At 37.9% G+C, this 20,762-nt stretch overlaps 1 protein-coding gene across 1 annotated transcript in view; it reads right to left on the bottom strand.

Annotated features, from left to right (window-relative positions):
* nr1i2 (nuclear receptor subfamily 1, group I, member 2) overlaps nucleotides 1-14,626 on the bottom strand; it is a 66,348-nt gene extending 51,722 nt beyond the window's left edge. Inside the window, exon 1 of the mRNA XM_088914617.1 lies at nucleotides 14,294-14,626. The gene's annotated coding sequence lies outside the window, so the exon portion shown is untranslated. The remainder of the gene's footprint in view (nucleotides 1-14,293) is intronic.
* Nucleotides 14,627-20,762: the final 6,136 nt, after the last annotated feature.

Below are 20,762 nucleotides of genomic sequence, written 5' to 3'. Positions count from 1 at the left end.
AAATTTCAGGTTTAAATCATAACTTTAAATTTTCAGTTTAAAACTGAAAACTATCACAAACCATTTAGTAAAAAAAACAAATGTTTTCCATTTGAAATAATACCAAAAGAGTATTGGAGCTGAATGGCTTCTGCAAGAGCATTAAGGGACTAGGTTTGAGAAATTTGATAACCTCTACTTTCAAATGCAGTAAAATAACTGAAAAATGTATTTTGTGTTACGGGCAAATAAAAGCACACAGCAAATATCATGCTGTTTACTCAAGTTTAATCCAGTAGAATGAGGGACCACATGTTCCAATATCCTGACCGACCTTTTAATTGTATAAAAACAGTAAAAAACGCTGAGAGAACAATTTCTACCTGGAGCTGGAGTCTGTCTGATGAATCTGGAGCAGCCTGTGACTGAGCCTACTGTTCTGCTTGCTCAGTGTACTCAGCGGGTGTGACTGTCCTATAGGTGTTATGGAATGCATGCATATTTTTTACAATGACATTCAGCATTTGTGTTATCTCTCAGTTCTTTAGATGTATTATATTTATAGCTATATTTATGCTTTCCATGTTAATGAAAAATTTCTTCCGAGATGCAGTTTTTTTTATTTTTTTAGTGTACTTCTGAAAATGTAATCTAAGGCCCATTGAGATCTCTGTGTGTTTGCTTTCTTTTTCCAGCAGAAGGTGATGAAACCTGAATTAGTGTATTTATACATGCTAGCATTTGCAAGTGCTTCCATGGGTTCTGAAGAATAAGGAGGCAGAATTTGCAGCTTTGGTTACAATGGTCAGTTTTATTGAGGTACACAGCTGACAGAAGGAACAGGCTCCTTGCCAGACAGCCTGGCATTATTTAACAGAGTATCCCAGGGATCTGTACTGAAACTGCTTCTCCTTCTCATTTACTGTATATCTGTTATCTAGATTCTGGTATAACATCAATCTTGTGGACAATACCAAAATAGAACCATTCTCCTTTGAAACCTTACTTATGTTCTTATGGTCACTGTAAGCTCAGAACTAGTATATGAATACACAAGAGCTACAGATGCGTTGTAAGTTTAAATCCTCTGCTGTTTTTTGTCATACAAAATGTTGGTACAACTTGAATCCTGAGCTTTGTTCTCCTTGACATTCTGTGCTTGGACATCAGTATGATTTCTCTGGCACACATTCCAAAATTAAATGTGCTAATTAGTTCCAAACTTAAATATGACAAGGCAACAGTACTGATTTTGAACGCATTCACCAACTGAATTATAAATCAGTCACAGAAACAAGCAACATCAGAACAATCCTGACATTATAGGAATCTAATGGTAATGTGCTTGTGTTCAAGGGAACTACGGGTATTTTGAAGGCCTGTATAGTTATTATGAAAATGCTTATACTAAAACTAAGAACACAAATGACAAAAAGCAAATAATAAAGTTTTGAAATCATGTTCCCTTATTTCATGTAGTATTCACATTGGAAACATTATTACACATTGCACCAGGAATGCTGGGTGGGAGATATGAGAACTCTGGGTGTCTCTGGTACTGCATACCTACATACCTATAGAGTTGTAGGTCTGTAATTCATGTTTCAGGTCTTATTTGAAATCTGCCTTGCTTTATCACACTTTATGCTTTATTTTGTTGTTTTATCACACTCGTCAAATTCAAACTGAAATCACAAGGAAGTAGTAAATGTTTTTATACCTTCATTTAACTATTATTTAACATCAAATTAAGAAATAACTATTTGTAGTGCAGAACAGGATTTCCATACTTATTTACACAAAAGTTTGAGAGAGTATGGAACACAATACAGAACCATATGACTGAAGTTGACACTAGGTGTTCTTTCAATAAACAATTGAATAAGCTACTAACTACCCACCCATCTAAATAGGCCAAATGGAAATCATTTGGAAGTATTCTTACGAGAAGGGATTTGTACTCAGAAGATTATAGTCCTAAGAGTTTGTTTCAGCTAAGCAGGAGTTAAATCTGTACTGTTGCGAAATGATGGATCTACCAAGCTGGTTAAGATGGTCTGTCTGCAACCTATCCCCTTAATACTCTCACTTAGTACTTTTGCAGTCATGCCACATGATTGCGTTGCTAAAGAACATACTAAAGATATAAAACCTGAAAAGGCCCTCTGGTTATAATCATTTCAGTTTAACTTCAAAAACCAAAGACCTGGCGTATATGAAAACAGAATTCACAGATATTTTCCTTATTGTCTCTACAGATTATTCAAAATTATCTGAAGTGGAAAACAATGTCAAATACTGTTACCTTCTATAGTGAAAAGTGTAGAATTGAAATCAAGGTATTTTATATAAAAATTGTACAGTGCAATCAGGCAAATTTATTGTGGTGTAGTCTTTTGAAATGGTTGTGGAACAAGCTTCCAATCAATGTGGGTAAAGACTTCTTACAAAAAAATGGCTTGATGAGATCCTGGAATTAATTAACTACTAACTACCAAACAGGTCAGATACTGTAGGTCAAATGCCCTCCTCTCATTTGCAACCTTTGTTATGCTCTTATGTTCCTACAACCCTTCGCATTAAGAAATGTTGTTCTCTTGTTCCAGGACCCTCATATGTAAAGGACACTGGTTGCTCTTAAATTTGATTAATTACCGATAACCAGGAATGGGTAGTGTGTAAACTGAGCTCTCTTTCAGTATTTCTTTTACATCACATGATAAAAACTATTGTTGTAACAAACCACTTACCCTTCAGAGGATAGTAAACATATTAGGACTATTGGTAAACAAAGGGTTAGAAACAACCTGCCCCTACATTAATCTAAAATGTTGAGGTTTAACATGTGAATCTTTAAATTTCTATTGAACAAAGTGCCGACCACATTACAGCAGCAAACCCCATTTCCTCCTGCACACAAGGATTTGAAACAAGCATTAAAAATGCAACTTAAGAAAATATTTTTAACTCCAAAGTCTCTTCTCCCTAGCACTTTTATTTAATTGGACTTGTTAATTGTTATTTTTAACAAGACCATCTAAAATCATTGATCAGATTTGACTTACCTTTCAGTCATAAGAGGAAGCATTTACTTGATCTAGCTAAACCAGCTTGCTATGAAGCACTATGCTGTGAGCTCAGATTGTAAAAGACAAAGCTTGGCAGATCTTTAGTGTGATTTAGCAATATTAATCTTCAAGCATGGCACAGTGCGGTAAAGTTTAGCACACACAGGAAATGTTGGAATTACAGTTAACCACTATGGGAAATGCTGAGCTTGAACAGGCTGCTTACAGAAAACACAGGTGTTTGACGAGATACTGTGACTGATAAGCTACAGTACTATTGATTCTAGGCTGGGGTACCCTCTGTGTGGAGCATGCTTGTTCCCAGTGGTCACATGGATTTTGTCCAGGTGCTATGGTTTCTTCCCACTGGCCAAACGCATGCTGATAGGTTGACTGGCTCTGTTAAGCTACTCACTCATTGAGGAGCATGAGTGGGGCCCTTTTCTCACTAATACACCTTGATAATAACAGAGCAGCTCTGTGACAATACTTCCGCAGTTAGCATAAAGTTTAGGTGAATAAGAGTGTGTAATCTCCAAAACTACTTAATGTTGAATTTACAAATTTAAGCCACTTCCTTCCTGCGACTGCAAAACAGAAAATACTTAAGACATTAATGTAATTCCTAAAGCTAAGCTAAACAAAAATCATAGCAACACATTGAAAAACAATATATTTCATGTAACAGCAACAGTACTTAATCAGCAGCTAGAGATACATGGAACCAACACTGCTGCTCCATCTCTTTATGACACCAGCTGGCGCTACACCTGTAATCAGTTGTGTGACGTGTGAGGCAGTGGTGCGTGGTAGCTGTCAGGGTTCCAGTCTTTGGACCAGAATACCGTAATTTGATATCCCATGTGAAAAAGAATGGTGTACCCTTGAGCGAGGCACTGCACTCAGATCAGTCTAGCAACAACCTTGCTGTGTACATTGGTCTCCGTGTTGTTACTGCAAATGAGAATTTGTTCTCAATTGACTCACCAAGTAAAAGCAAAATAAAATAAATGTATAAACATAATTACCAGTAATACTGTGCCTGCTGTTTAATAATAAGGTAACAAACCCTTCTGAAATGTTGCAATGATTGATTTACATGGCTTCTTCTTGACCTTTTTTATTCACCCACGCTTCTGGTGGGTGATATAACAAGCTTCCCTCTTCTTTACAGTAGCTCTTCTAACAAGTCCAGAACGCTCACAAGAAGCTCGATATTTCACAAGCAATTAAAACAGCTGTACTGCATAGCTTGTTACAGTTCAATTCCCTTCTTCTAATAAATATATCCCCTTTTGAAAAACAAAATACTTAATCTAAACATACACACCTTGATAATGTCATCAAAATGCTGCTAAAAGTGATCATTCCAACTTTGTAATTAATGTTCACCTTAATCATTAGTATATCTCTCTTACGTGCTCATCCCTATTCCTTCATCACTATTTTACTAGTTATTTTTGCAGTTCTGCAGTTCTCATTCTTTTAGTGTAGGCGTATGGTGTTAAAAAACTACATTCATTAAAAAAACCTCATGTGTATGTCTACTAACTTAGCATAACCTGTGCAATACAAAGTATTTGACTTGTTTATATCAGTTAAGAAAAGTTTTCTATAGGCAAAAGCTTTGCTAACAAAAGTGAAATGTAATTCTAGACAGCTTTAATATCACCCTTTAATCACTTCCTGCTGACCTTTGAGTAGATGTCACTGAACACTACTAGACAAGATTACTGTTTAGCATTACAGCCAGGTTTCATTATTTTGAAATATTGTTATAATAAGTGCATTTGATTACTTATTTTGGGATATGTATATGATATTATGTTTACATCTTCTTTCAGACTCATTCTTTACAAGAACCAACTATATTATTTTATTCTTTATTAAACAAGATAAGCCAGTTGAGAACAAACAATGAAGATCCTGTTCAAAAATGTATCTCTCACATAAATTATGCCAATATTACCTATTTTAATTGCTTAATATATACATGACATTGCTGTATGTAAAAGGAGCATACAAAAGTATCTAATGACATTTATAATCTTTAAATTGTCAGAGACAAATGACAGTAAAACTGGACTTCTATCTGAGCCTAATCTCTTTTTTCATGGACACGCTCACACTTTCGCCTGACCAAAGCTCTTGAGCAGTTTTTAAACATCATCAACATGCAAAAACTGCTTCGATTAAAAGGAGTAATCAGATCTAGATGCTTAAACTTTTAGCGCAAACAAAAGAAAGAGTAGACTCTGCTGAGAAGCACAGGCAGAAACAACACAGCCTTCTCACTCTGAAACTCACCTTGCTCCGAAAGCACAAAGGCAGTATCTGACATTTTGTATTCCAGTTACATACAAATGCCCTCATCACACAAAAAGAAGTACTTCGTACTCCAATCCCAGAGCTCACAGCACACACCGCATACTGTGGAATGCTAGAATACACAGCTGCAGAAACAAAGATACTGCAACACACCTTGACCTGAATTTTGGTCAGCCTTTGACCCCTATTTCATCCATCGTTTGGAGGCCGACTCTTGATTCCTCTTAATGTCGAGCTCTGGGCTCAACACCTTTGCACACAAGAAAGACATTTTGTCACTTGTTATCCTAACATGTTGCTTGTTAAGTTGACTGCACCTAGCATCCGTTAAGAACGCACCAGAAAAATACCATCACTGTTGGAGCTGGCTGAAGATAAAGATACTACTAACTTTGTAGAATCAAATCCAAAAAAGACAACATTGCACGGACCCTGTATTAAAGAAGTGTAAAAAGCTGGAGAAATAAACTGATATAGAAGCTCAAATTTGTAGGCCATTCACAATCACCAGAGAGCTTTATGTGTCCGACAGCCTCATTTACTGCATCTCTTGCAGGAAGTGCCCTGCTGTTTACACGGGTGAAACAGAAACACTGGATGACCATTTCATGTCAGATGTGTAAAATAAGTGAGGATAAAAGATCTCTCCAAAGCCAATAATACAATAATGGCCATATACAATTTCTTGTATTAGGAATTTGTCTTTTCACATACCCCAGCTTGCTCTCCATGAGACACACAGACAGGGAGAGAAGCTTGGGGTCAGAGCACAGGGTCAACCATTTATACAGCACCCCTGGAGTAGTTGGGGTTAAGGGCCTTGCTAAGGGGCCCAACGGAGTAGGATTACTCTGCCGGCCACAGGATATGAACCGGCAACCTTCCAGCCACATGTGCAGATACTTAGCCACAGAGTCACTGCCCTGCCTCAATTAAACACTTCAACACTAGATAAGCCCAGCCCCTGCAGATCCAGCGGGGTCTGGAAGGCAACGGTCAGGGCGCCGGCCCTCACTGTGCCGGGCTTGCGGGACCAGCGGCTCAGAGAGCTCGTCCTCTCCCCCGAGGAGGCAAGACAGGTTAGAGGGAGAGCAGGCCAGTAGATCCTCCTCCCCCCAGCCCTGCGGTGTCCACCATTACCCATCCTTGCCCTACAGCTTCAGCTTCACTGAACTCGGCTCATCAATACGCCTGGACGTCTCTGGAATTCGACATCGCCACTGCAAAGCCCAGACCCTCAGCCGGAGCTGGAGACCCTGCTCCACGCTGCCTCCGTGGACCCGTTCGCCACAGCGACTTTCTTACTGCCAGAGTCACTTCTCTGCACTTCTCTGCTTAATCACAACCACGCCTGACCAGAACAACCTTTACATGGGTGTTTAAGCCCTTTTTATGCTTTATTACCATATCACATTAGTCTGGATTCTTTTTTTCCTGTAGTTAAATAGATTTGTTGCATTAAAGGGGCTATATGAAATGCACCTGCTGAGTATTATTATTGTGGTGCCCATTAACAACTACACTGAATACCAACACCCTGACGGTTACTCTACCATGTAGCAAAGATAGCAGTGTTTGTTCGGCAGCGCACATGCTGCGTGCTAAACTCAAACAATACTCTCCCATTTCACTAACCTTTCTGTCTGTATTCTTTTACAGAAATCCCAGGACTCCTATTTCAGAAAGACAAGAGAAGACAACACTATCCTTAAACTTGGATCACACTTTACACCTTCTCTCAACAGTACACTCATTTCTCTTTAAAACCTCTCCTTCATCTGCAATTTTTCTCCGCACCTCTCTCTTAGATCTACAGATTCAGACACTTTCTCACCTGCTCCGTTCTTTGTCCTCCTGTGCTTTGTACCCCTGCTACCTTCCTCTCCCTCCTCCACAGCTGAAGAAGGCTTAAGGACCAAAATGTTTTTAATTTCTACTTTGAGAAGGGAATGAACCTCTCCACTGATACAGAAGAAAATTGTGTTATTCAAAACAATTAGGTGGGCCACATCAACTTGAAAAGAAAAATAAAAGAATCTAAATGGATACACGTGTAATCTGCCACCAATTCATGTTCAAAATGAACCTCATTACAAGACATCTGCAGAAACCTATAATTACAATCATGTTCTGCTTGGCAACTACAGTATATTATGTAGTGATCTCCAAGCCACTGTTGTATGTGCCTGTAGAGGATGTGCTGTATCGCTCTTTCTTGATTTTCATTTTAGAACACAGTGTTCTCTAAGGCTCTGTAACAGTCTGCATCATTCACTTTGTATAATATCGGTCTACCTTCTGTTGATCCTATTTCACCTAATCTTCTTATAGGACTAAATCCTATAAGACTACACCCACTATAGTATAATGAAGCACAATATGGAACTGCTCTTAAATATGATATTTCAGAACTCAAAAGTTGAAAGGCTTGAAAGAACTAAATGCGTTTGCCAACCCTGAAAATGCATTCTTTTCCAAATGTAAAATAAAATCTTAAATTGTGGACACAAATGCCATTGTTTTTATTCAGTTGTCATAAGACAGGCAAAACACGGGTGATATTTGACCACAGCTCGACTTTTGAACCTTATGTGAAGAACAATACTAATATTGCTTTTTTTTTTAATCTTAGGAATATTTCTCAAGTACATTCTGTTCCATCTGTACCTTACACAGAAAATGTGCTTCTGTTTCTTCCAATTTTGACCATTGTCCAGCTTACAGAGGTGACTCAAATCTGTGTTCTAAATTCACAACTAGAATGCTGACCAGATTGAGTTCCACCTTTACCTTAAAATTCGTCTTTTGATTTGTAAAGGTCAGAATTGTTCACCTCCCTGTGTTTGTCTGAACTTTTATCTTTATCTCCAGATCACAACCTTTGATGCACTGATTGCAGTGCTCTATGTTCCCATTACAAGACTGCACAGTGTGACTGACATACTGTACTGTAGCCTTCTGTTCTGAACTCTAAACCCTGAAGACATTTGAGACTGTGGATCCTTCAGTTCTTTTACATCCCACCTAAAACCATGCCTTGTTCAATTTGGCATTCCCCACACTTATTTTTTTTACAGTATGTAAAAGTTTCTCCAGTTCCACCCAGCTGTTTTAAGTGGAACTGCAGTCCAGTCTCAATTTCTCAGACCAGTTATTAAATCTTGGTAACACAATTCATTGACATAATAGAAAAATAATATTTCTATTGGATTAAAAGAGATGTACAGTATTCACAAGCCTGCTTATTTACAATGTCATGGGGCCACACACACACACACATCACCAGGCATTTTGTTGCATTGTTCTGAATTGCAGAACATGGTGCTGAGTATACCTGGAAATTTAGTCTATTTTGTGATGTCAATTTTATTACGTTTTGAAATGCACTTATCAATGCTGATACTTTATAACCATGAAATACGAAAATAGTGTTACAGTTCCCCTTTAAATGGAGTTAAGCACTGCTGGGAGGTCATCCTTCTTTCCTGTCTTTTCCTCCACTGCCTTCACTACGGCCCCTATGGCTGCCAATAAGCTCCATCCTCCACGACCAAAACCTGGGCTACTCCTGGCTGCCAACAGCACCTGCCCCACCGGATGTGAAAACCTTGCTGGACCAGGACATTACACTAGAAGATAAGAGATCCCAGATTGATCAACACACTGAGAGTGGAAGTGGAACGTCCCAGTCCACTGCACATTCAGTTACACACACTGACCCAAACAGAACCACTCAACCTCTCCAAACATGGCTCACACACGTACTGTCACTTAAACACTGCCTCCCTAAACACAGGTAGTGACAGGAGGGGAGACAAACCATTTCCTTTTGATTTATTGTATAACTCTGTCTGTGTTAATACCTGTGAAAGCCCTCTATGACCGAAACTTGCGATTAATCTCCATGATAGACTCCCTGCAGGGGAGCAACCACAACCAACTTCACCACAATCAGGAGCTCTGGCCTGGTGATCCTAAGTGGCTTGGTGATTGAAATTACCTTCCTGTACTTTATGTACTTAAAATGGGAGATACAGGGAGGTGGCAGCTAGCACTGCACCCTAGGAAAATGACAGAGTGGTACAGTGATCAGGGATTCTGAATTAGTAACTAGAAGGTTGTGGGTTCAAATTTCATTGCTGTTGTACTCTCAACAAGGTTTCAACTAAAGTGCTCCACTAAAATACTCATCTCTATAAATGTAAGGTGTTTTGGATAAAGGTGCCAGCCAATTAAATACAGTAAGTACTAGCACTTGGGTATGAGAATTTCAAACCTGTGGGTTTCTTTAGAAACAGCATCAATTACCTAGCTGTATATACATCTTAACCTGCTATTATTTTCCAAAAGTAATTGCAAAACATTAACGTAGAATGAAAGAAAGAAAAATAAATATCTATATTTTATAAATATCATTTAAAAAATAAGTATCTATCTAAATAAATGTGACTAAAAGAAAGTATTAACACTTCATTTAACATTTACCACACCGACACAGGCAGTGTAATATTATTAAATTAATGTAAGTTTTTTTTTAAATATTTTTATTTTATATAGTGGCTTTCATGTGAAGAGATATCGGAGTTTTACAGTGGAGGTAACAAATCAATATATACAGTGCCTTGCAAGGTATTCAGATCTCTCCACTGCTTTTACATTTAAATCATCCAGTCCTGACACTCTGAATCAGTACTTAAATATTTTCTATATACACAACCTACTGTGCAGATTCAAAGTAAAAAACAAAGAGAAATAACTAAATAGATAATACAAAAGTAAAAAGAAAATATCTTGATTACAGACGTATTCAAGCCATTGCTGTGGCAAAACAAGTAGGGGATAAAGTCACTGAAAAGCACAGTCAGGAGAAGGGTACAAAAAATACTGACATCTCCTCTGGAGAGGGGGGCCACCTAAGGCCTACAACAATTTTAAAAGAGTTACAGAGTTCAATGGTTGACAAGATGTGTATTAGTTAACAATATCCTGGTCTCACCACTATGCTAAGCTGTATGGCAGAGCAGAAAACTTAAACTGCTGACTTGAATCCTCCTGGAAAGACTTGAAAACTGTTGTCTATAAGCGACCCCCAAGCAACTAGATGGTGTTGAGCAAAGAAAAAGAAATGTGGTTGTATTTGATGCCAAAGGTGCTTCCACCCAATACCGAGTTCATGGGTCTGAATATTTATGCAATTCAACATACAATAGGAACCATAGGAAGGGAATGCGAACAGCATTTTCTGTTAAGTTAGGAAAAGCTAGCCTGTAAAAACTTATTTTTAAGTGAATTTTTGTAGACCAAAATATTGAAGCTTGTACAGTCTCGGGTTAAACATTTTAGTTTTTCACATTTCCACAGAACATCCAATCACACTGTGTATGGTGTCACATCACAGGTACTGTACACACAGCAAGACAGAACTTAAAGAGCATAATAGCTCAGCAAATTTCTCAGATAAGAAGAACCGAAACTGAGTAGTGTCTTCTATATATGTTTCCCAGCTTCATAGTTATACTGTATGGAACTGGAAGCCAGTGCAGGGTGGCTAGAACAGGAGTGATATACGTGTGTGGCTTGGATGTACAGTAATTTAGGTTCTACCAGCTGGGTTATAAGCATACTGAAGTTTGTTGATAGTACACTAAGAAATACTGGGAAGCAGCGCATTACAGTTATTACAGACAATATTACACATATGAAAGAGGAACTCCTTTGCAATATTTGCTTAAATAAGTCTCAAATGGTAAACCCCAATTTGACACAAGCAGTTCATAACATGTACGTAGCCTACTTAAAAATTGAAGTCATATAGTTATAGAGATGCTGAGGTGAACATCTCAATTAATGGCATTGCAGATATTCAGTACTTGGTACATGTTTCATTAACTACTGTTAGTGTTATAAGAAGTAAAAAGATACCCTTTTCTCATTGGCAGAGTAAGAAAAAGTAAGAAATGCTAGAGTTAATATTTCGATTAGGATTAGTCAACCTTATGATGATTTTTATGTAAAGCCTTCAACTCAATGCTGAAAAGATTATAGTGTTACAGAACAGTACATTGGTACCCTACAGTGAGAACTTGATATCTTATATACATATATTAACACTTTTTAAATGCAAACAAAGGCATTCTTTCAACTGAATACTTACTGCCTTGCAAACTGAATCAGTGTTAGAAAAGCAGTGAGCTGCTAAAACTGTTTTCAGATCATTTGATTTGATAATTATAACCACAGAAATCTGTCAGTTTGGAAAGAAGCTTGATTCACTGGGACTTAAAACTGCAAATCCACAAAGTCATTCAATTTGATTCACCTGCCATCTGTTTTATTATTGAAACATGGCCGAGAGGCAGCTCTAGTAACTGGTGCCCAGAACTGTGTGGTACGCATTTCATTGTTTCTTTAATGTAATTGATCCTCCAAATTTTCTCTTACCTTTGGCTATATTTATCATATACTGTAATAGGTGATGATAATCTACTGCAAACATTAAATATCAACATATGAACACATTAGCAGATACAAAACTAAAAGAGGAGGGGTTTGTGTAGACCTCAATGGATGTCAGCAGGTGGGGCACAATACACTAATTCCTGTGGACAACACACCGATCGATGGGGAAGCCCAAGTGTGATGATCTGGAGGAGCGTCACCTCTAGGGATCTGTAACCCTGGCTCAGGACAGCCGGTGTGTTTGCAGGTTTTCCAAGTCTCTTCAAACGTCATCATCAGAAGAGCTAAGAGGAGTTGATAAATTGGTCCCATTAAGCCAATAACGAACTGATTTCATTTGTTAACTGCTGAGCCGATAGGAAAATCTGCAGACACACCGGCTCTCCAGGACCAGGCCTAGCTATTTTAGAACTCCACCTGACTGCATAATGTGGCTTTGATCATTTCCTGTCCTTCTTACCCGACTCATCCTGACATGACAACTTTACAGCAGGACAGCATGTCCTTGTGTCACTTTTTTTTCTTCTTGAGGCATAAAATGTTACAGTGATTCCATGTTTGCCCATCTTACCAGACTAGAACTTCATTGAATATCTGTGGGATGACATGTGACATCTAGGGCTCAGAGATCGGACAACAGACATATGCCTGTCCAGTGTCTAAAAGAGAACTAATCAAAGAATCCCACAAGACAAGACAGCATTTGTAAGTTGACATTAAGCATCTGCGAACGATAAAACTTGTAGTGCCTCCACCTGTTCACTAAAATTGAAGAGTATGCGCTACAAAACGTTCTGATAACTTTGTGGATTTGTAGCTGTGAGGGTTTTTTATATTCGGTATTTTTGCTTTCCTATTTAGAACCTCCTTTCCCATCCTGTAACAGAATAAAATAAAAGCAAATAAAAACAAGGGTATATACAGCTTTGTCATTAAATACTCACACAGAGGTGATGCTGACCCTTAATAACATAGACTGTAAAATGCATAACATGGTGTTGAACTCAAAAGTACAGTAATAATAGATTAATCTTTTTTAAATGGAATTAGAAGTGTGTCCTGAGTTTTGATCGCACATTCATCCACTTCTCTCACTTTACTCTGTTCAGCATGGAGGCTGGAAGGAGGCAGTGTTGAACACTCTTCTCTTCATTAAAACACAACGGGTCGCTTAAAACGCGGGTTTTACGAAAAGGACGTCACATAAGAAAAAAATAAGAATGGTTACAAACATGAGGACGATACTCAGTCCATTTAGCTAATTTAGTCGTTACAATAAAAGTGATCCAAGGGTTTCATCCAGCTGCATCTTTAAGGAAGCCCGTGTGTGAGTTTAGACAGTATTGTTCCATACTCCTGCAAACCTCCGTGTAAAGCTGTGCCTCCTGGCCTCAATTTGAAAAAAACTCCTCCCTAACATTTCCACTTAATTCTTATACGTATTTAAGTGTTATATTGATCAGTCGTTTAAATTTGCTTTTTACCCCACAGTTACCGAAAGTCAAGCTACAGCATTTTATAGCACTGAAATGCGTTAATCAATGCATGCACTGTCCGAAATGAAGTATTGATTAGGTATCGGTTTTAGTCCCTAATACACAACAAATAGGTCGTGATTAGGTTTGATTATTAAGAAAGTTACGCTACCTTCAAACCACAAGAACAACACCGTTTACAGAATTCTGTCTCAATAATGTTAAAGACTGTCATTTGTAACGCTTCGAATAATGCTTAAAAACTGCCTAAATGCTGCAGTCGAGGTGTTGTTCAGTATATCACCTGCTGAGGTAAGCTTACATATATTTGTATTAGTTTGTCGAAGCTTTCAAAGCTTATTCTTTAAAGGGCATTCTACTGTATGCACAGTTTCACGTTTTAATGACACTTTCTTAACTCGTTTCGACCAGAGATCACTGCCGGAGAGTATTTCTTTAGGTAAGGAAACTGGCACGCGTCGAAGGGATCGGAGCCTATATCCGCGTGCTCCAAATACAGTACATTTCATTTTGATACACAATATCTAATATCTTGACTAATTATTGTTCAATAGTAGTCTGACCTCAGGATTGTACAAGTATTTTTAATCAGTAATTGTAGTTGTTGGCTATTAAACATTACATATCTTCAACAGGTTTTTCAATGAATCGTTAGCCTAAGTGTAGACACTATCGACCAAGATAACTCACCAAATTTTACTGATGTCTCGACAACATGACCTTACCCAATTGGACGGGGCCTAATAAACATGCACAAACTGATGAATATAATGGCCTATTTTGTACAGGTGGCCTTAGTTAAAACCATTCACTGGTCACTCAGAATCATTGGGAAAAGCAGAAGGAAACAAACGAAAAACAATTTTGTCCCTCTGTCATCAGTTATTCTGTAAACGCGATTTTAAAATATAGTCGTTCTATAAAACATTTTAAACGAAGAAGTACAATAGCTAGGCTACTCACAGGCATGCCAATGCAGTAAAGCGTCACTTCTTCTTCGAGCGTAAAACAGCACTCTACTTCCCATTCCTATTTTCTGAATTCTAACTGTGTAGATTTCATTTATACAGTAAAATACTGCGAGACAAATGATCAGTCCCAGGTTCTTCCCACGGTTCACAAACGCCGGTGATTTGCCTTGCCCCTTTGTGATGTTCCAGGTTTCGCTGTAGTGCTTGAATTGCATAAAATTGTTCGTCCACCCCAGCAGAGATTGAAAGATGACACTGAACAACGCAATACTCCTAGGGACACCCTAACAACACCTCGACGTTTTAAATATTATCATTAAAGTGCCTGGAGTCGGAATTGACTGACGAAGTAGGAACTAGTAGTTACTGAAATGTAAACGGACGGCTCTACCAGTCCAATCAGAAGTGCGTGTAGGTGGAGACAGAGCGAAAGGGCTGTAGTTGGTTTCGGCGTTTATGTAACGAGACAGGGCAGGGAGACTAAAGACATTTAACCCTTTCTACTAAACCTCTTCTCTTCTCTATGTGGGTAGATTTCATGTACCGTAGGACATGGAAAAGTTCAAAAAGTACATGAAACCTCAACAAGGATTATAAATACACTAGTAGTACTACATACAGTAACTGTATGTCAATTCCGACTCCAGGCATTTTAATAACTGTATACTCAATTTTCTTTTTAATTTTTACTGGACTTCTCACTGACTGTACTTACTGTATTGTATTGTGTATTGTGTATTATTGTATCATTTCATTACAGTGTGCTGTGTTGACTTTGCCAGGCTGCTGTTGCACTGCAATTTCCCTCACAGGATTAATGAAGTATCTGTAACTCAGGCTGCACAATGTGTTCTATATGCGGCTGGTAAACATAAACCTCTGTAATAGAAGCATTCGTTGTTTTCAGGTAATTGCTATAGTGAGATAAAGTGAAAAGTGTGCGATAATCAATTTCTGTATCTGAATTGATAGTTAGCTATCTTCAGTGATGATTGCAGTTTATGCTTTTATTAAGCGCGAACTGGTAAATTAGATTTACTGGTAGGCAGTAATATACAGTAGCTTTGCTGCATTCTCCACAGATAAGACGGAATTTCTATGTGGTCATTCAACCTGCTTCAATTGCTGGAAAAGGAGAGCCTGTACTCTTATCTAAAACAGTGCCATGTCTGAACGTTTATGAGCAAACGGTCTATAATAATTAACAACTCCACAGCGTAGTGAATTCTCTAATTGTCCTCTTTGAGAACAGAAAGCAAACTCTTCCGTCCTCTTTGTACATTTAATTTATATTATAGACGTAATTTATATTTATATTTCATTAAAGGATTTAAGGGACGATACGCTGAGACATAATGTTCCCTCTGGCGACGCTTACCGGTGAACGTAACATGAAAGCCAAATACATTATTTTTTAAAGCCTGCAACATGTAACAATAGCAAACAACATTGTTTAACTAGCATGCCTGTTTCCACACCACAACACAAAATAATTATATACCCACTGGATTGTTGCACTACAACAGCCTGATAAAAATACTATTCTTTCTCTTTAACACTGGACAGTAATGTAGTTACATTTAAAAGGACAGGCAGGTTGTAGGAAAACACCAGCTCCTTTGAAATTGTCTTATCAAAATTATTGTAATCTCAGCTTTTATATTAAAGAAGAAACATAGGAGTAGAAATAATAACCCATGATATCACACTGCTCTTAATATCTTTTTTAGGGGGAAAGTTCAATTGTTGTCTAATTAGGTGTACAATAGCAATACTTATCTGTTATCTGATAGATTACTAGTAGCTGATGTGTTACTTAATGCCAGTTCCCAGCTCTAGATGTTTTCAAACAGAAGTGAAGTTCAGTCATATTGTTCTTCTTGTGCTTTTTACAGGCCATGATGACAAAGCCAGCCAATCAAGCAGGCACTGTGTCCTGTTAAGAAGGGCTTGAAGAACCTGGATACAAGAGAAGAAAAACTACCTAAGCTGTAGATACAGTGAAACATAATCCTTTTGCAAAAAGAGGCTCTTCATCTCAAAGGAAGAGAAAACAAGCCTTAAATACACAAAAGGAAGAGAGTAAAAAGAGCCAACGTGAGACTCACTGTAATGAGACCTTGGATTGTGAACAAAGCGAACTCTGAGTGAATTTCAAGGAAGAGGAAACTGCCCAAACTTTCTCCATCCCTTGAATTACTGTACACAAATCACTGAACCCTGACATCTGTAGCACTACAAGGCAATAAAATTCTCTTTTTAAAGCCTGCTAAGGAAAGTCTTTTGCTCATTATTATTATCCATCATTATTAAGTCTGTACGAAACACATTTGTCAACAGTTTTCGGATTATCCATCTATCCATCCATTTTCTAACCAATTCAGTGTCGCAGGGGAGCCGGAGTCTAACCCAGCAGGCAACGGCACCAGGCAGGGTATATCGTGATTGGGACACTAGTCCATCGCAGGGCAGACCAACACAAACACACACACACAATCACAACAAGACCAGTTTTCCAAGAAGCCAATTTACCTAACAGTATATTTTTAGACTATGGGGGGAACCCACACAAACACAGGGAGAACATAGAAATTCCATGCGGATAGAAGCCCAGTCACAGAGTTGATCTCAGGGACCAGTGGTGCAACATACTGTAGCAATGCTAACCACAGCACCACTGGGCCACCCTTTTAGATCATTCATGCTCATAAAAATGAATCTGAGAAAGTCAGATTTAGTAATCCAAGCAGTTAAAAAGAAATGAAAAATATGTCCGTGTGCAATTCAATGAGCTATAGCTACCTTCCTAATTTAAAACCAAGCTAAAAGATTTATTGAACAACTTCAAAGTTTTGTCTAGAATAACACAGGTCACTATACTGTATGTGTAGGTAAACCAGGAGAGGTTGGATTAAATAATGTGAATCCATGGATTAAACCATTTTAGTAAATCTCAGAGTAAAATATACAAATCTCCAAATCACAAAGCTAGTACTTGAAGGTGGGCATCAATTAGTTCAGAGGATCCAGTCACTTTAATGTATCAATTGATCAATTATCAGTTAGTACAGTGGATCCAGATCTAGAAGATGCAAATGAACATCAGCACAAGTGGAACTGGGGATGTCTTTGAATATTACCAAAGCTAGAACTGGTGAAATGCTTCTGTCCACTGCAGTGAATGGAATAACCCCAGAAGGACTGCAACTCCTGCAATGTGTGAATTTCTCTCATATCGTCTCTGTGCAAAGTGTCCAGATTTGCAACTCGAACAATGATTAGGTCCTATTTGTGTTAATTTGTTTGAAGGGTGATGAAATAAACAAAGTGCTTGTGTTTCAGACGGCTTTATGTAAGTTACTTACTCAAACAAGATCTTCATCTAACATAATGGACTGTTGGCAAAAGCTAATTATTGGACTTGTGAAACATTCAGATGTACTGTAGTGGAGCTGCAGCCTTTTTTAACTTTCCACCTAACTGTACACTATGATTGACCTTCAGCCTTTGACTTGTTGTCAGACTTTCTCTAGAGCTTGCTAACCTTGCAGTATGATACAAGTCATTCAGATCTGAGACAGATCCTAGACATCTTTTCATTAGAATTTTCACACTAAATCCATATACAATTTGAGCTGGCATACATCTTTTGTGTTCCTGTAATATTCAGGCTTAATTTGAATTAATATTACCTTTCATTTTATTTCCTTTTATACCACTTCAATATAAGCAATCAAACTGTTAACTGGATCAACTTTACCAGTACTTTGTATCCTTCTACAAGCATGGGCAGACAGAGCATGTACAGTACATGCACACATGCCAGATACAAACTCCTACTGTATGTTCAGCAACTAACATGGGCAGCAGTATGTAGCAGTGGATAATGACCCAAGGCTCATAACTGGAAGATTCCAGGTGAGGTGCCACTGTTTTATCCCTGAGCAAAGTCCTTCACTTCACAGAATTGTTCTGGTGAAAAGCTTAGATGAGAAGAACTGTTATTGATGGAAGTTCCTTTGGATGAGAACATTTCTCAGAAGCACAGAAGCTTCACAGAAGCACATTTCTTCTTGTTGACTAAAATAAGGGAACATTTTCATTTAGAAATTGCACTACACTGAAATGTACTCAGCTACAATCAGCTAATGACAGCCCAGACTATTCTAATATTAGATGGGTAGCTGCGTCAGCATGCGTAGGTAATAGGTTTATTCCAAGCTGAAAAAAAGAAGAAAACACAATGTTTCGGCCATGGAGCCTTCTTCAGGTGTGAGGTGTGCTCACACCTGAAGAAGGCTCCACGGCCGAAACGTTGCATATTCTTATATTAGTCAACACTTGCTAAATCTGGACTCAAGATACATTCTGTGTTGTGTCTCTTTTTGCAAAACAAAGATATAACACGATTCATATGAAAATATGCATAGTGCACTAAATTATCAAAACAACACTGTTTCTGAAAACTGTTTCTTTAAGATTATAAAACCACGTATTTATATAATTGAATGTGGCTTCACATTGCATATTCACAGGTCTATCATAGCTGGGCTGACTAGATACTGTATCTTCCTTTTCACTTTGTTGACCAGCCTATTATTATTAATCCTGCTTGATTTTTACCTCCAGTTAAACACTGTTGCTTTTTTCAGATTCTTAATTGGCCACAGATGAGAACAGCTCAACCTGACGAGTTCACTCGTGGGTTCGTACACACTGGTGATCTCGTTCTGTATGCTGGGGACGGTGCAGAGGAGTGATTACAGGTGATCACCCATTGCAGTGCAGAAGAATTTGCGGTTGACCAATAATATTCTCTTAAAGACAGCCAGCTTTTCTGGTCAGACACATTCCTCTCACCCAGTTTTGATTTTAATAACCATTGTGATTTTTGAACTTCATTCATGACAAATATGAGTTTAAACCATGCAGACATATCATAATTAGAGCATAATATTTTAGATGTTTCAAGCAATGCAGTTATCTAATCTGTAACTTATTCTGTTACAGGATATTTTGTGTTCTATATCTCTTTCCTAAACCTTCAAACACAAATATGTCACAATGAAGTGTTTATTCATTAAAAACATCTTTTTACAAGTTTAGTAAAGTAATTTGTTAACTACTGCTGCAAAAGTCTGCATAATAAGTTCCCCAAGGACATAGTGATAACAGCATGACGTGGAAACAGCTGTGTGGAACAATTTGATTAAAAGCTGGTTCAAGCGCCAGTGTAGCATTGTCCTCATTTGCTGAACATTAGGAAGACACTGCTGGACGAGGAATCATAAAATCTGAGCTTCCTCCTATTTACTTCCGCATAACCACCTTTTTTTTAGATGAAAATGAAGAATTAAAACGGTCTTTACATGAAATAAAGATTGTATGGGGAAGAACTGATTTCTGGTCAATCACTTTCTATTGACTTTGATAGGGAATTCATCAAACAAGCAAAGCATTGAAACCAAATTAAAATGAGAAAAATGAGTAATCTGCTGGAGCCCCAAATAAGGAAAATATTGTAATTTTACATTTGAGACTTTAGAATAAACTGTATTTATAAGGCTCACTCTCAGTAATGGCAATGATGTCAGCTGTGCAGTTCAGATGTGTCTGAGCTCATGACTCCTGTATTTTCCACACAATTCACCGCCTACTCACACCAGTTTTCCCTTCACATTATACATGAAATTGATAAACACTAACATTTAGTTTAAAAATAACTTTTTTCATGAGATGATGTGTTTAATTGATGTGTTTATGTTTTCAAATCTCTGGTTAAAAAAGAACCTTGGAATCCATCCCCCCATTTATTTTAATTCCTGTGGGAAAATTTTTATTGAATTATTTTTTAATTGGCAAAATTTCAGGAATGTGTCCTTGTGTAAATTCATATACCTATACTGTACCTCTTATCTGCACAAGAAAAGCATAATGTATCATATATTTAGCAAGAAATTGAGAACTTTTAGAAACCTGAAGATTAGTCAAGTTTAAAGATCACACAGGGTATGGCACTCTTTCGGTTGTAATATTTCTTTGACAGACATTTAACATCCTATTACTGTTTTTCATGGTGTGTTAAACCATAATTTAAATTTATTTTCCACTGTTGCAAATTACACAATGGTGCTTGTAAATGTGGCTGATTTTATGTATTTATGTTCTAAGCTTTTTTCATATTACACTGGTTAAGAATATCGTTGATCACGTTGAGCCATGTAGTCCAGACAGCACCAGAACAGTCTGGATGGACTGTGTCATTAGCATACCAGGACGTTTCCAAGCAGACACACAGTTGGCGAGAGGCTGGTCTGAGTTGGCTTAAGTTGGGCAACATGTCCTTATTGTGTGCGCTATGCAGCTCATGCAAAATAACAAATGGGTTCTGACAGAGCACTCTTTGGAGGAAACTACATGGTTTTCATCCATGTGTCAGTGGTTCCCAACCATGGCCTAGT

The sequence above is a fragment of the Atractosteus spatula genome, chromosome 4, assembly GCF_055471065.1.
Source record: "Atractosteus spatula isolate fAtrSpa1 chromosome 4, fAtrSpa1.hap1, whole genome shotgun sequence".
NCBI classification, from domain to species: Eukaryota; Metazoa; Chordata; class Actinopteri; order Semionotiformes; family Lepisosteidae; genus Atractosteus; species Atractosteus spatula.
The sequence above is the reverse complement of the archived record's forward strand: the minus strand, read 5'-3'. Positions and strand labels throughout refer to the sequence as shown.